Source organism: Monodelphis domestica, chromosome 6 (genome assembly GCF_027887165.1).
Source record: "Monodelphis domestica isolate mMonDom1 chromosome 6, mMonDom1.pri, whole genome shotgun sequence".
Taxonomy (NCBI): domain Eukaryota; kingdom Metazoa; phylum Chordata; class Mammalia; order Didelphimorphia; family Didelphidae; genus Monodelphis; species Monodelphis domestica.
The window spans coordinates 44,729,078-44,750,782 of NC_077232.1; the positions used below are offsets into that span (position 1 = coordinate 44,729,078).

Here is a 21,705-nt window from a genome sequence, read left to right on the forward strand (position 1 = left end):
TGGAAATATTTGACATCCACTTTGCTCAGAGGATGAAGGAGAAATGAGATATGAATTCTGCCCAAACCCTCCCCACCAAAAAAAAAAAAAACAAATTGGAATAATTTGCAAGGAAAGAGCAAGACAGAAGAAAGTCATTGTTCTTTTGTTATTCCTAAGAAGTCACTTGGAGGCATAGGGAATAATGGATAAAAAATTATCCAGGAAGTCCTGAGTTCAACCCTCTCTGACATATATTGACTGTGTGACCCTGGGCAAGGTAGAAATCCTTTACCTTTTGTGGTATATGTGAGCTTATGTGTCACAGACCTCCTCTCCTAGCCTAGTGTAACTTATGGAGCCTTCATCAAACAAATGTTTTTAAATTAATAAATAATATACAAGGAAAGACAATTATATTAAAATACAATTACCAAAATAAGTTTTTCCCCCATGAAAACAAATTGGCAGACTCCAGGTTAAGAGCTTCTTCAACACGAAGAAGAAGAAGAAGAAGAAGAAGAAGAAGAAGAAGAAGAAGAAGAAGAAGAAGAAGAAGAAGAAGAAGAAGAAGAAGAAGAAGAAGAAGAAGAAGAAGAACAACAACAACAACAACAACAACAACAACAACAACAACAACAACAACAACAACAACAAATGTGAATATATAAATAAGTAAATATTATGTATAAGTCTTATAAATAAGTCATATATATGTATAGTCTCTAAGACTAGATGTTGCTGGAAAGGTGGAGGAAGACCTTGATAGTAGGTTTGACTTGGTAAGGGGGGGGAGGAAGGGTTTTCTCACCTGGGAGTTTCCTATACCAGTGAAATCCCAGGTCCAATCCTTAGCCATTTAGATTTATTGAAATTCATCAAGCATCCACCTATGATAGTATAGGCACCAAATGGGGAGAGGGAAAGAAGACTACAAGGACCCTTACAGTTAAATGAAAAATATAGATATAATTATAAAATATTCGTGTGCAGACAGCAAATGCTTTGTGGTCTTAATCAACATTGTTGCACACTCTCACAGTGATTTGGATGTTCAGATATGAAGGGATCTGTAAGCATTGGAAAATACTCTATTAAGTCTTTTATTTTATTTCATAAAATGATGTTAGAGCGTTCAATGAACAAGTCAGAATAATTTGGTCTTGGTGGCCAGAAATACATCATACATGACAAAGAAATGCAGAAATCCACCCAAGTGCTGATTGCATCTGTGATAAGAAAGAGAAATATGAAAGCTGGAAGGGCCCCCACTTAGAAGACTCAGACCCTGGTGATGGCAATAACCCAAATGAGCCCTGAGGATTTTCTTTTCAAACATGGAGAATAATTAACCTTGGCCTCACCTCAGTGTTTGAAACTACGGTAACACTTTACTGTGACCATGGTTTGAAAATGTTTCTGAGTGTGACTATGCAAGTGCACCAGTGTTTCCAGTCTGCTGGTATATGTGTTTGCAATAAATACTATAGTCTACCTGGAACCAAAGCTCAAATGAGAGACCTTAGATGACTACAGGAGCCTAGGAAAAACTCCTCTTTTGTTTGGTTTTCCCTCAGAGTTCAGGTTCCCTAGATTTATCCTTATACCTCACCATATTTTTGGCACAGCATATCCTTAATGCAAAGGCTCTAAATCTGTTTATAATGGATAGCGAAGCATTAAAGGGGGACAGGGAACTAAAAATACTCCCACACTTAGAACTATGGTGCATCTCCTTTTCCTTTGGAATACGTCTTCCATTTGTTTCTGTCCTAGTCAATGAAGAAAGAAAGAATTCTCCATTTGATTCCGATGAAGAGCTGCCATGGCTGACCTAGTTAAAATTGAAGTTAGGCGTTTCCACTTCTCCCACAGTTCTCCTTTGTTATCTTGATTTTCTGATCTCTCTTCCTACCCCCCCCCCCCAATTCTTTAACAATCAGAAAGCAATGAAAGACAGATCAAGTACCTAAGACTTGAAAAATTGTGAAGGGAAAGCCTCTCTATCTTCCATAAAGACGAGGAGCTGAGAGGTCATTATTAGCTGTCTGAGATCCCTGTTGCAAAACAGACTGCAATACAGAAGTTTTTGAAAGTATGAGCTACAGTATTACTCAGACAATTGTCCCTAGTGATTAAAAGGCCCCTGCAGAGGTCTAGTCAAAATATTTACATTCCTCCCAGTAACTGTAATGCAACGGAGAAGCGAAACAGGAAAAGGACAAGTGCAAAGGAAAAATTGAGGGCCCCCCATTCTTAGAACGGGGGTGTTTTCTTGTGCCGTGCGTTGTGGACCTGTGCGAGGTTCATAGCGGATGGGAGTGTGTACTGAGGGGTCGGTCTTGAATATCCAACCCGGAGAGGGCAACTTTAAGAGAGCTCTTTCGGATAAAAGAAAGTTGCGTGACAGGTTGTCATTTCAAACGTCCCATGGCAAGAACTAGTGGAAGAAAATAGCGGCGCTTCAATAGAAGTCCATTGTGTTCCCACCTCTCCAGGCGTTCCCCACCCCATCACCAAGTCGAGGTGTTAAATCACGTGTGCGTCCTACTCCCGACACCCCACCCCCAAAGTGAAGTCTTCAGCCGAAAGAGAGTCAAGTTGCCAGGCTAAGGCTGAAGGGGATCCGGGCTGTAGGAGGCCTAAGGAGGTGATTAGCGAAGGAAATGACCCAGCTAGCTCTCCTTCTGTTTGTACAAACTGAGTGGTGCAGAGGTTTCTCCGAGCAGGAGGCAAAGCGGAGGCCCCCAGAGGCTCGGGTTAGGCCTGAAGCCGGCTTCAGCCGTACCCCTCCCTGCCCCCTCTACTTCCTTGCGTTCGGGGGTTCGGCTCCCACCCCAGTCTTCTTCCCGTTGAACTACCTCGTGTTGAGGTACAGGGAGGACTCCAAGTGGGCTGGGCTAGAGTAGGTGGGGGGCGGTGAGGCAACTCTCCGCTATTCCCTGAACCGAACCGCACAGGAAACTGCCAAGAAAGCCGGCTTGGGACGCTCTGAGCCTGGGACACCACCATAGCCATGCTCTCTCAGGCGGGGGGCCCCTCAGTCCTGCTCCTCAGCCCCCTGGGCACTGGACCAACTCCTGCCCTGCCCCCGCAGTGGGGCAGCCAGAGGTCACTATCCCGGAGCTAGGTGAATGGAAGGCGGAAGCTGCCATGTGCCTGCTGGGAGGGAGGACGGGAGGACCAGCACGGCACCCGCAGAGACTGGTTCTGAGCTGGGCCAAGGACAGCTCGGTCCGCTTAGTCTGCCGGGGCCCGGGCCCCTCGCTCTCTCTTGGCCAGACCGAGCACTCTAGTGCTAGGAGATAAACAAGTCGCCTCAGAACTCGAATAAAAGGATGCTAATAGTAGCGGAGTGCAATTATTAAAAATTAAAACCAGAGCCTGGGCCGGGCGGGCTGGGCGGGTCACGTGAGCCCCTGTCACCTCACTCCCCCGGCCTCGCGCACTCGAGTTATGCCATCAAGCTGATACAGTGTGACTGCGCGTCTCTCTAGCGGCCCAGGCTCGCAGCTGCCTCTAAATCAATAGACGTCAGAGAAATATGAAAACAATCGTGACAGAAAACTTAAATCCTTGCTGGGGCCAGCCTCATCAGAAATGGGCTTCTGTTCTCCACGCCGCCCGATTAATTTATCCCAAAGTTTAGTCAAATGTTATTCCGGTACCTTTTTTCCCAGCAGATCCAGCTACATCTGTCGGGTTTGTAATGTAATTTGTAATTACTGCCCTTCATGTGGTCCGATGCCTTGAACCATCTTTAATTAAAAGCATAATTAAGGGAAGATCTAAAGAAAGACAATTACCAGATGGTCTTTTTTTTAGAAACAGTAGTTGCGGGGAAGTGAAGAGTGGGGTCGATCCCTGAGGACTAAGAGCCCCGGGAGGAGGGAGACCACTCTCAGAACCCTGACCCCCCACTCACTGGATGGGGCGAGCTCCCCTATGCTGCCTAGCCAGAGCTGGGCAGGGGAGTAGGAGGGTGGCAGGAAGTGTATGGGGGTTGGGCAGGCGGGTGAGGTGGGGGGAGGTTGAGATAAAAGGAAGAGGAGAAATCAAGGTGCCTACTTTGGGCAGTCTCTCATCTTCTCCCATCCCATCCATCGTAGCCATAGAACAGGTAAAATCAAATGCCTCAAAACAAGCGGCCAGAGAAATCACTCGGATGACCATAAAGCTGGCCTTGACGTTCCGAAGGGCAACCCACCCCCATCTCACCTACCACCAACTGCGCTGAGAAGCCTTGGAGAAAAGAGAGGAGAGGAAAGACAGGCAGGGAAATAGGAAAATGGAAGGCGTGGAGAAAAGGAAAGGAGGGAGGGAAGGGAAGAAAGGAGAAAAGGAATTGAGGAGAGGGAGAAGAAGGGGAAAGAATAGAAGAGAAGGAAGGAATAAAGCACCAAGAAAGAATCCTTATTGTTTTTCCTGGAACTAGGGTGTGGGGAGGATGGCGAAAGGGACAATATCCAAGGGACTGTTACTCTTAGGGTGCCAGGGCTCAGCTTTTTCAGTAACCCAGTAGTCTGGGCCTGGCACAGGATGGATCACTCTCATATCATTCTGGATGGCTTCCCCAAACACTGAAAGCAATGCATATGTCTCCTCCATCCCCGCTCCCACACAGAGAAGGAGCACCCCAAGAGGCTATATACATAAGCTGTTTTCACTATCCATCCGCACCTTAAAGTTTGAGAAAGAATTTCTCGGGAAAGGAGGAAAGGTCTCCCCTTCCTTCTCCTCTTCTCCCCCCACGCCCCAATGAATAATGCAAGATGAAGTTGAGAATTCTGTGTTCGCACCAAATTTCTGGAGGATCATGCAAATTAGAATTTGGTGTAGATAGGCTGGGGATGCCGTTGTTTGACTGTTCATATTCAAAGTAATGCAGCAATGAATTGTAATCATTTCAATTATCTTCAAGACAGTTTCTTTAGGACACAAGTTGTCAGAGATAAAAAAAAAAAAAAGTACATTCTTGCGGCTCCGTGGGTCCATTTTCCAGACGGTTTGTTGTTCTTGCTGCCTGATTTAGTCGGGCTCTTTTGCATACTCCGCTTGTCTCCCTTTGCCTCGGCCCGAGCTGCACCCCCTCCATCCCGCCCACCACCCCTCACCTAAACACCCTCCCTTCCTTTCTTACTCCTGGAAGTGAGGATCCGCATAATTGGTCTAGGCTTCTTCAGGCGCAGCTAAATGCACCCTTGCACAGACACGTGCAAACACTCTTATGCAAATGTCGACATATAGGCATACATGCAAATACACACTGGCATGGTCATACACATAAGTACACACATACACGCAGGCGCCTCGTCTCTCAGCCACTTCGATTATTAACTTTCTTAACAGATAGATTCCTCTCTCCAACATCTAAAGAAAATGAAATATCCTGATCCACTTTTTCCCCCAGGCCTGGGAATGGGAGATCGGGGTTGGGGGAAGAGGATATGGAGCCCCCCGCCCCATCTCAGAAGCCTGGAAGAAGCAAAAGCCAGATACGTGTGCTTGCTTACAACATAACATTCCCTAGACCTGACCGCTTCAGCCTGTCTGTGCATGCGGCGAGCAAACCCTGGGTATTCCCCTCTCTGCAGCCAAGAAGGCAGGGGAAGCTCCCTCTATGCTGGAAACTGAGAGTGGCGGCGGGGCCCAGTGCTCACGCGGTAGAAGCAACCTTCCCCACTCCTCTCCCCACCCAGATAAGCGCCCGCACCCCCCCCCCCACTTTCTCACTTTCTCTCCCTCTCTCCTGGCAAAAAGTGGGCTGCAAACTGGCTGGGACCTGCTTTGCTCCGAATGACCCTCGTAGCTCGCTCTCCCTCTTTCGCTGCCCAGGGAAGGGGCAAAGAAAAAGAAGGGAGGAAGAGAGAGAAGCCAAAGAGAGAGGTGAAGCGCCTGAAGCTTCTGACATCATTCGCCCTTTGAAGCCCATGTCCATTTCGCTGATTAGAAATAATCCCGACCTTTAAATTAATATTGCCTTTGGAGTTTTTATTATACTGGGGGAGAGAGAGAGAGAGAGAGAGAGAGAGAGAGAGAGAGAGAGAGAGAGAGAGAGAGAGAGAGAGAGAGAGAGAGAGAATGAGCGCTTTTCAAGCAAATAACAGTTTGAACCCCACTACTCTGAGCCCCGGGAGGAGCGGGGCCTGAACAACAGAACCCACTTCCCTCCCCGCAAGCCCTTATCTGCGGATATTATATTTGTGAAATGCCCCTTTGTAAAGGCTTTTAACACCTTCTTATAACGAATCATTTGTCCCTTTCTCTTTAATTTTGATAGACAATTAGCCATCAAATATACACCAGTTGACTGTAACCGAGAATTAAACTACCCTTTATGTAACGTTAATTTAGCATAGCGGTTTTGTTTAACTTTGCTCGACGAGAACCAGGTTTTGGAGCAAAAAAAAAAAAAATAGGTGTAATTTTATGTGGGGCTTCATTTCTTTTGGCTCTGTACACAGCAAGCCCTCTCCTCTTTGTAAACCATTCTGCTGGGGCCCAATGCCATTTCCCGGTGCCTAGCACCTGGAGTCTGGGGGGGAAAAATTAGCATTGATATAGATTTAGTTGAAATGTAATCTCTTAAATCTGCCCAAGATTCGGGGAGATAATTACACTTTCACTGAATTGCCAGGGGTCAGCGTCTCTGTGGACCTGAGGAGTTGATTTACTAACAATGGTGTTACATAAAAAATGGCGTTTGAGATTATAATGTTAATGGATGCGGTCGCTGGGGAATGTGGCAGCCTCTAACTAATTCGATGTAACTCGGTTTTTGCTTCTCTTCCCGCCCCTCAATTCTCCTTCCCTTCTACTTTATAAGGATTCAATTCGATGGCAACATTTAATTCAGAGGAATGAGGTCCCAAGGAAGGGTTTAGTCCAGTTCGGAAGAGTGGGGGTGGGGTGGGAAAGGAGATGCTCCAGGTAAAATTCTCTGTAACTCTGTCTCTCTCTGTCTCTGTCTGTCTCCCTTCCTTCCTCTTACCCTCCATCTTTTGAAGAGAATGAAGTTGTTCCTTTTCATTCCAAATGGCCAAGAAGACACCCAGTGAAGCTATCCTTTACAGGACCAACTGGAACCTTCCTTTTAACTTTAGGGCAAAAAACAAATGAAATAGAAATAGGGAGAGTCCTTGGCCTCTTCGGTTTCTGACAGACTAATTCCAGGAAATTGACTCTCCCAAGTACTACCTCCCTTGGAGTTGGGACTCGCAGATGGTTTGCACCCACCGTCACTTGCCCAAGTGTCTTAGAAGAGAACCAAGTGAGGAACCCTGAAAAGTGAAAGAACTTAGCTGTACAAGAGGGGAAGGAAGGCGGGCATAGAGACAAGTAGGATACGGGTATTACATGATGAAAGCACTGTCCTCTCGGGGAGCCAGGGTCTGGATCTCGATGGTGAACCTCGGGAAGTACACCAGCTTCCATCCAACCTTTGAGAATTTGGTCTTGGGTTCTCCCAGTCCTTCGCCGCTTGGAAAAAGTAACAGGACCTCTCATTTTCTCACATCTGGCCAGTTTAATATGGCAAAACCAAAGCTCGAATTGGTCCAAGGTGTGTGTGGGGGGGGGGGGGGTCAAATTTAGACTCCTTCCCTCTCTCCCCCATCCCCAGCTGGTTTGTAAATAGAGAAGTAACACCTTCACCCTGAGGCAAAGTGGAGGGGTTTTATAGACATGCCCTAAAACACACCCCTAAGCAATCATACTTACCCAGGTAGTCCTCTCCTTCCTCACACAGCTTCACAATCACACATAGCATTACTCCACCACATCCACAGATACAACTACACAAACTTGACTAACTCTATAGACAGAATTCTAAATTCCAGACCCTGCTTCCTTAGGCCTCGCTGTGAATTTACAGAACGCAAAGTGGGGTTTCTCTGTAGCCATAAAATCACCAGAGTCATTTCCTGAAGTGACTTGCTCTAGGGAATATGGGGAGCATGAGGGTGTTGTGAGATTCGGGGTTGGGAATGAAAAACCCAGGCCGTTATATAGCTAAAACTGCTAGACGATCCCTGCCTCTCACCTGGACATCACCTGGTCTTAGGCAGGTTCCTAGGACCTGCCTATACCTTTTTTTTTTTTTTAATAGCAAAGGTCCTCAACTTCAAAACGACAGGAGAAGGGGACGGCGGGGAGGGGGTAGAGTGGGGAGTATAGCTTAGAATTGGAGTGGATTTAGGTAGCAATAGACTTTGGGCATCTCCCTGTCTTTGTCTCTGCCTCTTTTTTCTGCTTCTGTCTCTCCCCATCTTTCTGTCTCTGTCGCGGTCTCTCTGTTTCGGTCTCTCCGTCTGCCTGTTTCTCTTCGTGAGTCTGTCTTTGTCCCTCTGTCTCTCTTCCTCCCACTCTCCTCACCAGGTGTGAGGTGCCAAGAAGGGGCAGCCCAAGTTCTATTTGGAAGCGCAAAGGAGGAAGTCCAGAGCTTGGACACCGTTAATTTGGGAGTCAAGGTGGCTAAGGATCTCTGGGATTAATGAAGAAGTGGGTAGAGTAAAGGTGCTGGACCAAGGAATTGAGACCTTCCTAAAAAAAAAGACCTAGAGGCTCCCTCCTTCACCGTAAACCCCACTTTCTCCCTGAGGGCTTGGGGGCGGAGAAGCTAGAGAGCCAGAGCCAAAGGAGCAGGAACCCAGGGGAATCGAAGACAGCAAGGTTCTGAGGAGCGGCGGCGTAGACGAGTGGGGGTGACGGTCAGCACTGTGGCTGTTGACGAGCACCCGCAATCCCCCAAGAGCCTGGAATCTCTTAGGCGCGCGTTTCAGTATCCGCGAAGCCCGGGATCTGGGGCTAAGCAAAAAGCCCGGGGAAAAATCTGCCGGAAGGGGCGGGGGTGGGGGAGGGTGTCGGACGGAGAGCCGGGAGGCCCAGGCTAAGCCCCCGGAGCTGCGAGTGTTTACGTGGATGCCCCCTTATCTTATATGTAACAGCAATATATATGTTAATTGAAAACTTCGGAATTTCAAAAGGTTGTGACAAGTTATAATTTGTCTTGTCACTGTCTCCAGCCCTTCTTTAGCTCGCCTCCCTCGCGCGCCTGTCAGCTAGCAGCTTGCCTAACTCGTTGACTTCCTCACTCATGGCACCGAAATGACAAATGCGCTGCTTTATCCGTACAATTTATTTCATTATCGTTGCCAGCACGAAGCATCACAATCAATCATAAGGAAGTCCAGTTGGCAGGTGTCAATCTTGGTGGGGTTTTGTACGTCTCAGTCTATATTTAATCCAATTATAAGGGTCACGGAGTAAGTGCCAATCCTCTTGTTACAACTCACATCTTATTCAAGATTTAAAGTTTAAAAAAAAGTCAACTCCTATCACAGGAACCTTTGCGGGGAAGAGAAGGGGACGCCTTGTCACATCCCGCCCCCCCCCACCTTCTCCCTTCTCCCAATCCTCCTTTCCCTCCCACTCCACTCCTTCATCCAGTTTAAATTATGCAACCTTCAATTTTCATTAAAGACTAGGGGCCAGCCCCAGTTTTCTGAATGTTTGTGTAAATGAAGGCTCTCGTATTTAGTATTGTTATTGTTATTATTATTGTGCTAAAGGTAGGCTTAATAATAGGAGATGTTTCCGCCGGTTGCCCATTCGAATACAATCGAAACCCGGCCTTGTCACGTTGAGGAAAAGTGCATTTCTAACATCCAGGACGTGCCTGTCTACTTTCGGCGGATTGCCTCCAATCACCCCCAGGGAATCCAGCTAATGCCTCGGCCTGCGCCCGCCTGGGACTCGGGGGAGGGAGGAGGACCATCCAACGAGGTGCCAGGGCCGCCCGCTCGTTAGCAACGAGTGGAAAGGGGGAGGCAGACGGGGAAAGGAGTCCTGGCAACCTGAAGGCAGTAGGAGGCCGGAGCCAAATGAACTATCCGAACCCGCGGTCAGGAGTTTCTGAATTGGGAACTTACCTGCAGAGAAGAAACTAGCACAAAATGTTTCTGGTTGTGCATTAGTAATTTTTTTGTGAGGGGAGAAAGAACCTGTCGGGTTCAAAGGGGGAGTGGGAGAGGTTACCTGTGAGGGGAGGGTGGAGAATATGCTCTGGATGGAAGATGAGGGTTGCAACATCAGTAATAATAGTTAGCATTATCCAGTCACCGCCAGGGATGGCAAATATTAGCTTTGCTAAATATCTCCTGTTTTCGAAGCTCGAACTGACCAAAAGATTCTTCGCGTTTAGAACTGGAACCCAGTTCGCGTAGAAATAAGGGGGTGCGGGGCTGAAGGAGAGGCAAGGAAGAGAGCGAATGAAAATCCCACTTCAGTGAATTCGATGTATGGCTGTGACCGTCCTTTAGGCTGTTGGATATCACGCCCGAATGTCCCCAGAATTCTTCCCCCCAATCAAGAGACTGTTCCCCTGGAGCTCCTCTACTTTTTTTTTTGTTCACTCGCCTCAATAAATCACCTTAACCACCTAACCCCAAAGGAAAGGTTTTACCAAAAAAAATCAACTCGAATATTTAAACTGGAAACCCATTCTCATCTGGGCTGAATAAAGTGAAGTAGAAATCCAGGGATTTAGGGTTGGGGGGAAAGGGGAAGAGAAGACAACAAACAAACATCCTCTTGGATGTTTTGGACAGGCGTTCTGAGGTTCTAACTTCGCCCTGGGTCCAAAGACGGACACAGAGAGCCCAGATGCCCTAGAAGACGAGAGGCTCTGGGACAGCCCTGGAAAGCGTATGGGTTTGCATAAAGTAGTGAAAATAGAACGTACCTTGGACGAGAACCACAGATCTCAGTCACCGAAAGAACCAAGTACCTCTTGCCTTCAGTCAAATCACACTCCTGGGGTAACACACAGGCTCGCTCTAATCGTTCCTCTGCACCACCACCCCTTGCTCTCCGCTCACCCCCACTCTCAGCTCGACCCCTCACTCCCCACCCCTCCGGCTTCGCCTGCGTTGAGGAAGGTCCCTTAGCGGACCCAGGCCCAGTCGGCCAAGCAACGCCTGGTAAACAAACTACGCGGATGGGCGGCTTATCGCTGCTCCAGTTCTGCTTGGATAGAGAATTGAAGCTCCTTATTACGTTGGATGTTGGGGAATTACTCAGCCCCTACAAGCACAGGGGTTAGGGGGCAGCCTTAGGGAACAAATGTGGAGTGCACCTCGAATCACCGGTTCATTCCAATCTCAAACTTCTCTATTTGAAAGCTATTTTCGGGGTTCTACCTGCATGCAGACCTAGCCAGCGATGGGCAAAGGGGTCCTGGATTGCTTCCCCGTGTAGCATTCGGGACACAGGTGTTGCCAGAGTCTTTCCTATGGCAAAGGGAGGGCGGGGCTGGGAAGGTGCAGGGGTTGCTGGGGTGAGGCCTAGTGCAGGCTGCCCGGGTGTTTGTTCTTTCTGGGAGGGGGGCGGGGGACAGGCTTCAGCCACCTTTGGCATTGGCCTGAGACTCAAGGATGAGAAATGCTTGTTTCTTGGCAGGGCAGAGGAGCCACTAGTTCATGGGGATGTAGCCTTGTTCAGCACCAGTCCCTGTACCCTGCTTTCCCTACTAAAAGGAATGGAACTTGGGGGTTGGGACCGAAAATTACAGGTCTTGGGAACCGAGAGCTCGAAGCAGGGCACCCTTTCCCCGGGCAGGAGAAAGGGGCGCTAAACAGAGCCGAGATGCCCCCTGGGCTCTTCCTCTGAGCCGGAGGCCGACAGAGCCTGGGGCCAGCAGCACCTGGGTTTTTAAGCAGTCTCCCGGAGAGGATTCAGTTGGCACGTGTGGGGGGCTGGGGAGGGGTGGGGCAGCTGCTGTTAAACCGGCCCCTCCTCCCCTCCAGCTCCCCCCCCCTCCCTCCCCGCGCTGCCCCCTGGCCCTCTCTGTCGCAAAGGAAGCTCGCAATCCTCTCCCCTCTGTCCCGCTCCTAGTGCTGCTGCTCTAGCCCTCTTCCTCTCTGCTCCCTCCCCCGTACATCACCGTGTCTTCTTTAAGCTAAAAAGGCAAACAGAGAGGCCTGCTCCAACGTTGGCCGGGAGCTGGCCTGCCGCCCCGCTAAGCAGGCCGGGCCGGGCCGCGCCTTCACGCCCGAGCGCTCCCCGGAGCGCAGCCCAAGCTGCCAGCGGGAGCCGGGGGCCCTTTTATTGACAGCCAGATAAGCAGGCGGGGGCCGTGGCGTTTCCAACGCGGCTCTCGAGCACCCTGCTGGGTTGCAGGGATCCGCGCTCTCTTAATGGCCACGACGCCAAACAAGCGAAGAAAACACCTTGGGGACCGCCCCTGACCCGGACCAGGCAACCCCAGCTCCAGGCCCCCAGCTGGCCAGGCCTGCTTGCCTGCCAGGGAGGAAGGAAGCAGAGAGGGAGGGGGAAGAAGAGCAAGGGGGATTGAGAGTAGCCTGGCTCAGGGCACCGAAGGGCCAGGAGGCCCCCAAGTTCTGGGAGGCCGCAGCACAAATTTGAACCCAAGGCTCAGTCGCGGAGTGGGGGGTGGGGAGGAGGCGGAGAAGGGTTTTCTGCTTTGGAAGGAGTGGGTTGCAAGAGATCCTAGTATAAAGAGAACTTTTCTACTCCTTAAGGGAGCCAAGTCCAGAGCTCGGTTGATGCAGAGAATGCTCAGGAGAAAGCTAGGGCAGAGAAAAGATCAAGAAAAAGCCCTTCCCTTGGTCCCTGTTTTAACCTGGACAGGGCAGAAGAGAGTAAGGAGGAAGAAGAGCCGACGCTTACTACACGATCAGTGACCAGGCTAAAAGGAGATTTTTCAACGCCTTTTCACCTTACCAAAGCCTTAGCTAACCCTGCCCTTTGCTACCTGTTACTTGGAGGCTGAGGGATGAAAGGAGCGGATAGAGGAGGACTGCAATAAGCAAACTCCAGTGGTCCTATCTGTCTTCCACTCCACCACCCAAGATATGAACAGAGCTGAGCTGGACTGGAAGGAGAGAAATGCCCTTAGGAGCAGCCATTCGGTGCCAGTTCAGGCTGACCAGAGCAGCCTTCTCTAGGCTTGTGAAGCTGACCCCAGGATCCCTGCACCTGCCCAGGTGTCTTCTTCTCTTTTCTCTGTGGGGAAGGAAGGGGTCGCTGTTACTCCGGCACATCACCCTTTGGCCCTCATTCTCACCTCCAGTGCCCCAACTCCAGTGAAAAGAAATGTGCCAGGTTAGGTTTTCTGTAGTCTAATTGCCTTCACCCTCCCACCAGAAGCCCAAGATTTCAAAGCAGAAGATGTCGGAGAAAGCTTTATATTTGCTGGAAGCTGAGGCAATGCCTCTCCTCCACTTCACACACTTTGCCTCCTCTTCTTCCTACTCTCCCAGGCCCATGGGAAATGAAGTTTAGCCATTTCCAGGTTTGGGAGTGGGGGGTGGGGTGGGGCGGTGCTAGTGGAGATTGAGGCAGGGAGTGAGAGGATCGGGAAACGAGATTTAAAAAAGATTTGGGACAGGGAAAGGGGGGGGGGGGATATGGGTCTGTGTCCTGACCCTGGACAGCCAGCCACCTCTTAAACCAAGCTAGTTCTCTCCCTTTCCTGATGAAGGGCAAAGAAAACGATAAAAAGATAGTTGGTTAGAAAGGGGTAAAGTTTGGCCCTGTGTCTCACCTCTGGGCCACAAAACCACGGAGCCAAGCTAACTTAAAAACGAAATAAAACAATCGAAATCTCACTGAATTCAGCACCAGGACAGCAAGAAGCTGGCAGCACCTGCACGTGGATCAAAAAAAAAAATTTTTTTCCTGATACCAAACCAGCAGGGCAGCTGGGTTTGGTCTAGTCTGAGCCAAGGAGTCCCTTTCTCTTCCCCCTAGCCAGGATCTAGGAATAAGAGCAAGAGGAAAGACAGAGAGCTAAAAGATAGGGAGCTTCTTCCCCCACTGGGCCTAAAATGAGCACCTCCATCACTCTCTAATCTCCCTCAGAAAACCAGCGGCCCCCACCCTTGCCAAGAGTCTCGGCTTCTTGATCTCCTGGGGGAAAAAAAGTAACTTTTCATCTGGAAAGGCGGGGATTGGGGTTGGTTGGGAGACACTAAAGCCCCAGGACAGGTGAGAGAAAACTATCAGGTCCTAGAGCACGGGTGTCCAATAAGGGGCCAAAGCTGACAGACAATTTCTCGTGCTGGGGAATAAAGTTTCCCTGAGGGTTACACGGTCTTAATTAAGAGAACCGCAAAAACAAAACAAAGCCCCCAAACCCAAGTTAGAGTGATCTGGGCAAACGGGGTTGGCCCGACAGGAGACAGCCTGGAAAAAGAAGGGAAACTAGGGGCTAAGTGTGGAAAGGGGGACAGAGGAGCCCTAAGCCCCAAGCCGAAGAGGAGGGCTTCGGGACTGAAGGGGGGAAGGCGTTTCCACTGTGGGCTGAGATCTCAAAATTTCTTATTAGACGAGCGAGCGCTAACTACTGGCCGGCGTGACGTCACGAGGGCCATCCAGCCAATAAGGGCGGTGCTGGGGTTGATATTAAGGGAAAGTTAAGAGCACAGCGGAGCAACCCTTTTTATTGTCATTGACATTTAAACTGTGTGGCAGGTTCTTAGGTAGAAACGCGCTGTCAGACCTGCCACTTACCTTTCTTAGCAGCGATTGAAAAGTGTGGGAACCTGCACGGCGGCGGCGCGGCTCTCCTGCCTCCCTCCCTCTAACAGGTAACACCTTGAGGAGTGTGTGTTTGGGGGTCTGGGGGTTATTTGCTCGCTTCCAACTGGTTTCATCATCAAGGACAATTTTGGCTAAAAATGGGTAAGGGGGTGGTTGGGGGGGCGGGGGAGAGGATACTCCCTAAGAGGTCAGGGAAAAGCCTCTGCCTGTTTCCTCAAACGTGGGGTCCCACGTCTAGAACGAACTTCCTTAGCCTGTGACCTGTAGGAGACAGTCTGGAAAGAAAGGTTGCTTCCCAGTGCTGGAGGATGGGGTGGGGTGGGGAGGGGTGATTCTCTTCCTTGTCAAAGTGTCTCCTCACGGAGAGGAAAAATGTTTGTGGGAGGGGGAAGGGGCCCCTCTTAGAGCTGCAAGATTGTTCCCTGAGGGGTGTGCATGTGTGTGTTCATGCCTCATCTACAGGTCTAAAGCGGGCCACCAAAAAAAAAAATCCAAAAAGGCACCTCTGCGAGGTGGAGGGCAGAGCAGATGGAGGACTTAGTCGTAGACCCGCTGGGCTGGCAAGAGAAGGGGTGAGCGGGAGAAGGAAAGTTTCTCCCAATTGGAAAGTGTTGATACTTGAACTAGAGAAAGGTCTAAATATTGGATGTAGTTCTCAGAGTTCAACGAGAAATGGAAGAATGCGGTCCGCATAGTTGGGTAGCACGTTAAATCCCCAGACTGTGTGATTTGAGCTCTGCTAAGAGAAGACCTAATAATTAGCGATTTTCACTGAGCTAGAACGGGGGGCTCGTGTTACCGCGGGCGCTGAGCAATTCGCTCCTCTAAGAGCCTCCCAGTACGCTCTGGGGGCGTCGTCCGAAGAGTTCGGGGCTTGGATCAGAGCAGGGGCCCCAGGCAGGAGCTGAGACCTTAACGCTGCATAGGGAACCCCGAGACAGGGGTGGAGTGGAGTGGGGTTGGGTCTTCGGGGTGAATCTCTTTCCCTGGACCCCACGAACCAAGTGCGGAAAGTTTCCCCCAAACTGCAGGGAAGACCGGCCCAAACTTAAGAGGTGGGTGTTGGACTGGAGGCGCTAAAGGGGTGTGTATGGCAGAAATGGGATGACGAGCAAATAAAGAGAGTGGGGCCCTGAAAACGTGGGACTGACTCCAGGCGTTTGAACAGGCATTTTCATGGGGCCGGGCCTCAGCTAACTCCCCTCCCCCTCTCCCTCATTCCCGCTCCCCCCCCTCCATTGATTCCTCTCCAGGTGGCCCCTCTCCTGAGACCTCTGCCATCCTGCCACAGAGGATGCAGCTTCCCGCTCACAGAACCTCTGCTAAGGGCCACCCTAGAAAAATCAGGGACTTTGAAAGCAAAAGGGAAGGATAAATTTACTTCTTTCCCGCCCCACCCCCTCCTGAACAGCGTCCTAAGCTTCTAGCCTCTTGTCCTGAGAGAAAGAAAGGGGAAGAGAGAAAGGGTGAGGGAGAGCGACAGTTCAGGGAGGCAGCCCGGAAGCGGCTTACCTGAGTCCTGGGGTTCCTTCCTCCACTTTCTCCTTAAGCCAGGCAAGCAGGCGGGCAGCTTGTGTTCACCTCCCTGGGAAATGGACCTTCTCCTCCAGCAATAAATCAAAGCCCATCCATCCCCGGGCCTCCTCCCTAATTAGAGATGTTTATTGAAGATTGTGTTTATTCGGCTGTCAGGGCGAGAAAAAGCTGCGATATAATTATCCCTGACCAGATAGTCCTGTCTCTCGGTCGAGCCCAGCTCCGGCTGCGCACCCGAGCAAGGAGGGTCCTTGTCGCCTTCTTTCTCCTCCTGCTCCGTTTCTTTCCTTTCCAAATGTTGCAATATTCTGGAGTGTCAATTAAGTATAAAATTCCAGTTTCTCTAAGTCCCGAGCGTTTTGGAGGCTTATGTTTTTTAAAGGTAGGTTGAGGGAAGGACAGGGCAGGAGGAATGAAGGACCCCAACCCTACTCCAGGTCAATGGAGTAGAGTGGCAGAAAGCAGCCCAAACTTTTCTCCAGGCTCCAGCGGAAGGGATTGCTGCCCTCCCCAAGAGACCAGAGACCCCTCCTAGATCGCAGACTCTCTGAGAAAAAGAGACCTAGAGAAAGACATAGGAGATTGATGACTTTTCGAAGCAATTCGTTAAATTGACCAAGGCGGCAGAAAATGTGGGTGCAGGGTTTGTTTTTCCTTATTCGATTGGTGTGCAGTTTCTTGGTGGATATTATTGTTGTTTTGTTGCTGTTATTATTACTTCCGGGGAGTTAGCCTCAACCTCCCCTTTCCCCGAAGATACTTTAAGCATCCTGAACTCTTCAAGGGCCTCTACAATCTGTTTTGCGCCCCCTTGTTCTCTCTCCTGCGCTATCCTGGCCGCCGGGGCCTGGGCTAAGTCTTGGGACTTCCCAGGGCTCGGGCTGGTGGGGGCCGTTTGTTTTCCCAAGGCGCTCAGTGTTTGTGTCACCATCTGGAAGACTGTGTCAGGGAGTGATGAAAAGCACCGGATTTCTCCCTAATTGAAAATACATTTTTGGAGAGGCCGCTCTGACAAATATCAGGGCTCCCGGCTTTTGATCCCTTTCTGCCTCCTCGCTTCTCCAGTCGCTAATAAAACTCGCATTGAGTCTCCTCAGCTCCTTGATTAACAGACAGATTAACTCTTACCAGGGTTGGGAACAGCTTGTCCCAATCAATGTCATTTTAAAAGCCCGTCAAGATGTGCTTAGCTTCCCTCTCTGGGTATCCCTCCCTCCCTCCTCTCTAGGGATCTTGCTTCTCTGACACCCTCCTCCCCCTGCCTCCTAAATCTCCAACAGATCCTGGATTCGCCAGTTCCTGAGTCCATATACACTTAGGAAGGACTTTTGGCCTGGGCCGGGGCTCAAGGGCCCCCAGACTGCTGGATAAAGGTGGGCGGCGTTTGACAGACTCGGTTTGGTTCTCTTTTGAATGCCTTTCCTCGAAGTTACGCCCGCCGGGCTGCAGGATAGGGAGAGAGGAGAAAAGGAGAGGCAGGGGGGTGGGGGATGGGGGAGAAGCATCTAGGCCAGGCCGAATCGATTGCGAACTTTTCGATCAGTTTGCAGAATGTTGGTCTGGAGCACTATGGGTTTCAGAGGCGACTCTCACCTATGCAAACAGGCACTGCATTTCCTCCAGGCAAACGCTGTGGACCACAGCACGTCAGGCCGAGTGTATTTCCTTACTGAGCCACCAGACTGGACAAGGGGACTTTAAGCTTTTTTTCCCAAGTATTTAAGAAAGAAAGAAATCCCGGGGAGTTTGCCATCCAAATGTTAATCGGAGGAGACGAATCTCAAGCCCTCGGACTCGCTCACCATTTAGCAGGAGGAGAAGGAAGGTTAGGGACTTCCGGCTTCCCCATCAGCCCTGGGGTCTCCCGCTTCCCAAGGCTCCGCCGCAGAGGGCAGGGGTTTCACGTGCCGCCGCCTCTTCATTGCTCCCAGATTCCTTGGGAGGAAGACGAGTGTGGCTCGGCTTTGGGGCTCTCCTGAGCTAGGGAAAGTAGCTGACTGGCAGCAAAGGCAGTGGTACCAGATCCGGATGGGAAAGGTTAATAGGGCTTTTCTAGCTTATGGGCTGAGGGGCTGGGCGTTGGAGCCACTGGATCCCTCTTGCCAAGAAGGATTCTGCTACTTCTGGCCTTGCCAGGAATTCGTCTCTCCGAACTCTGGAGAGATCTTCCCTGCCAATCTCATTTTCTTGGCAAGGCCAAGGAGGGTAGCAGTCAAGATTACCTTGAGCTATTAGGTAGGCAGGTATGCTAAAAGTCAGTTCTAAGCGGGTGTCTTCCCTTCCCCCACAAAAAAAGCAGTTGCCTCCCTTCCCTCTCGTGGCTGTAGAGCTTGAGTTTGGCAGTCTGTCATTTAGAAATACCACATTTTAGGGCAATGACACGGCGGGGAATCACTCCCCAAATAAAGGGAAATCTGAGTCTGAGTTTTCTACTCCCAGTCCTTCCTCTGGGAGTTGGGCAGTTTTCTTCCTAAGCTGAAGTAGCACTAAATACTTTCCTAGAAGACATCTCCCACTGCCTACTCCCCACTTCTCTCATCCTTCATCCGTCATTAGACAGAGGGAAATGTGGTGGAAGCAGGGAAAGGGGGCACACAGGCTGTTTAGAGTCTCTCTCCACCCCATCTCCCCCCCTCCCCCCACACACACTCATTAGAGTCCCAGGAAGACTCCAAGGTGAGCCCAATCTTCTGGTCCCCAGAGGAGAAGGATTCCCCAGGACCACTGAACACAGGGCCCCAGCGGCTCCCATGGCACAGACAAGAAGATAGGGTGGCAAGACAAGAGAGGAGAAGCCAAAGAAGCTGCATCTTCCAAGGGGGCAGGGTCGTGGGTAAGGACTTGTGTAATTCCGGGGAGGGAGGGGGGCAAGTAAGTTTTGGAAGGCCGGCCACCTCCTCCCAGCAGGCGGAAGAAGCCCGGTGGTGCCCGGGCAGAGTGCTTGCCGAAGTTAAAATGGCGCCCTGAGAGTTGGCTCAACTTTGCAGACTTCAGCCCGCCGCTGTCTCCCACCTCGGCCTCTTTCTCCCTTCCTTTCTCCAGGCGTCTGTCGGTAGTAGGTACTTGGAAGCGCCTCTGAAATTCTGCGGAGAAGGCAACAGCCCTACTAAGGATCCCCTCTGAGGACAGTGTGGGGGTGTGGAGAGGAGAAAAAAGCAAAATTTCCCCCTTCTTCCTTGTTCTTCCCAAAGTCTTTCCTTCCAGGCCCTACGGCACCCAAGTCCTGAAGAACTGGGAACAAGCGAAGACCCCATTCCATTTTGGTCTGTGGTGTTGGGGGCTTGTGCCTGTTTTCTAAATGTCTTTCCTTTCTCTCCCCTCTTTGCCCCAACCTTTACCCACCCCAGTGACGTCAGGGCATTGAGAGATTCCCTCCCCTTATGATTTTGACTGTGTGTGTGTTAAAACATTTTTGGAGGGGAAGGGAGAGTGAGAAGTGAAGGAGGGAGTGGACACAAAGAACCCTGTGCCCTGGGGGGAAATAGCAACAAGATTAGGCGGGCGCTTCCTTCAGAGCTTCTGCTTAAGAAGGTGCTAATCCACCGAATGGCTAATTGAGAGGTTGTAAAAATGATATTCGCCGGTAAATCGGACAGAATAGTGGGAGATTTTTCTTTCTTCCAGCCCTTCATTCTCACCTCCCATATTCTGTGGCCTAGAGAGGGAGCTACTTTGGCAAGAACAGAGGAGGAAAAGAGAAAGGCATAAAAATCGCCTCTCTCTGCTCCTCAGCCTGGATTAACTTCCCAGTTTCTCGTGTCTTGGATCCTCCGAAATTCGCGGTTTTACAAAATTGCGCTCGGACTCTCTCCTTCAAGACAAGAGGACTTAGGAGCAAGGACAGACTTGGGGACAAGACCACTAGTGCCATGGTGGGGGGCGGGGGCTACTCAGTTTCCCCAGCCGCCATCCCCAGGGGCAAATTGACTTTGGCTCTGGTAGATGAAGGTCCCGGCCCCGCTGCCTCGTCCCACCCCATCTCCAACCCCTGCACCTCAGATTTGTATCCCAGTCCCTCCAGGTGCGTGAACCGTCCTGCAGGGTTTTGGCTTGGGATCCTCGGCCTCTAGCCGTGGCAGGGGTGGAAGGAAGCCGAAATATAGAGCATTCTGGGATTTGATGTCCGGTTCAGGCTCAGAAGTAAAGGCCTCCGAATCTCTCAGCTACTGGGGGCCGCGAGGGTTGAGAGGCATGGGGACCACCCCCAGTTTCTACGTCCCCTACACCCTCCCCCTCACGGGACTACAAACCAGAGCCCGATGAGGTCAGGCCAGGCTAGACTAGGCCACGCAGAGCCCTGAAGCCTCCCTCCACCTGTCCGCAGCCCTACGATGATACCTCAGTACCTCGGGACAGTGGCCACCCGAACCTTTGTGGTGCCCTTCCGGGCTGGTCGGGAGAGCTACGGTTGGGGGTAGAGGTGAAAAGCCTGGCCGAGAGCTAGCAAGTAAAGAGGGCGGCCAGACCAGGCCCAGGCCCAGGCCCAGGCCCAGGCCCAGGCTCAGGAAGGCCGTGAAAGGATAGGAAGGGCAGGGTCCGCAGAAAGGCTCGAGTCCTGGCCGGACTGAACCCCTTGCCCTGTCCTGTCCTATGCTCTCGGGTTCCAAGGCCCCTCATCGGCCGCCTCGTTTGTCTCCTTATTGTCCCCGGCTCCGCAGCGGCGGCGGCGGCGGCGGCGGCAGCGGCGCTGCATGTCACGGTCCCATTCAGGGCCTGGAGACTTTATTGATGAGCTTTGACTTTTACCACTTTTCATTTGACGAGAAGTCAAGTGTACCCGGCAACGGCTTCGGGTTATGCTCGGCGCATCGGGACTCTCACTCTTCGGCGCTAGTTTCTGGACCTCTCTGCCCGGGCTCATCCAAAGCTTCATCCCCTTCCCTCCTCCCCTGAGCCCCCACCCCACCCCCAGCACCAGCCCGCAGCCAGCTCCCCCAGCCCTTTGGCGCAGAGGGCGCAGGGCACCGCGGGCCGAGCCAGGCGCTCCCATGTCACCTTAAATGCTGGCGCCGAGGGGCGGCTTTGGAGTTTACTGAGGTGTGTCCTAATCGTCCGGCATTCAACAAATGGACTTCTGGTGTGTGGTCAGAACAGAAAAGTCATTTACTTACTTTCTTCCCCGGTTTTCTGGCAACAGCTGAAGGGGCGCCGCCTCTGCTGGGTCTTGGGAAAGAGCTGATATGGAGGCGCGCGCGCACACGCACACACGCCCCGCAACACAGACTTCACAACACACACATATACACGGCACAACACAGATAATCCCTGACACTCGGGCGCACTCTGACACACTGACACACTAACGTTCACTGGCACATACATACACACTCCAGCACCAAAAGACTGACTGACATACACACCCATGCATTCCCCCACCCCCACGCGCTCACACGCACACATTCACCCGCACGCTTCCACTCACACTCGCTCCAGCATTGGCCATCTCCCCCCAGACACCACCACTCCCCCCCTCTTCCCTTATCCGCCCTTTTCCCCCTTCCCCTCCTCTCGGGTGGCTGCAAAACCCGCCGCACTTAGTCAACAAATGGCACGTGGGAGAGGCTGGTGGTGAGTGTTTGGTGAGGACTCTTCAGGGCTTCTCAATACACAAAGTAAATGGCGTGTTTA

General features: G+C 51.2%; 1 long non-coding RNA gene across 1 annotated transcript in view; it reads right to left on the reverse strand.

Annotated features, from left to right (window-relative positions):
- LOC103092936 (uncharacterized) overlaps positions 1-21,455 on the reverse strand; it is a 56,074-nt gene extending 34,619 nt beyond the window's left edge. The window contains exon 1 of the long non-coding RNA XR_008912760.1: positions 21,189-21,455. This is a non-coding gene — a long non-coding RNA (uncharacterized LOC103092936). The remainder of the gene's footprint in view (positions 1-21,188) is intronic.
- Between the last annotated feature and the right edge of the window lie 250 nt (positions 21,456-21,705).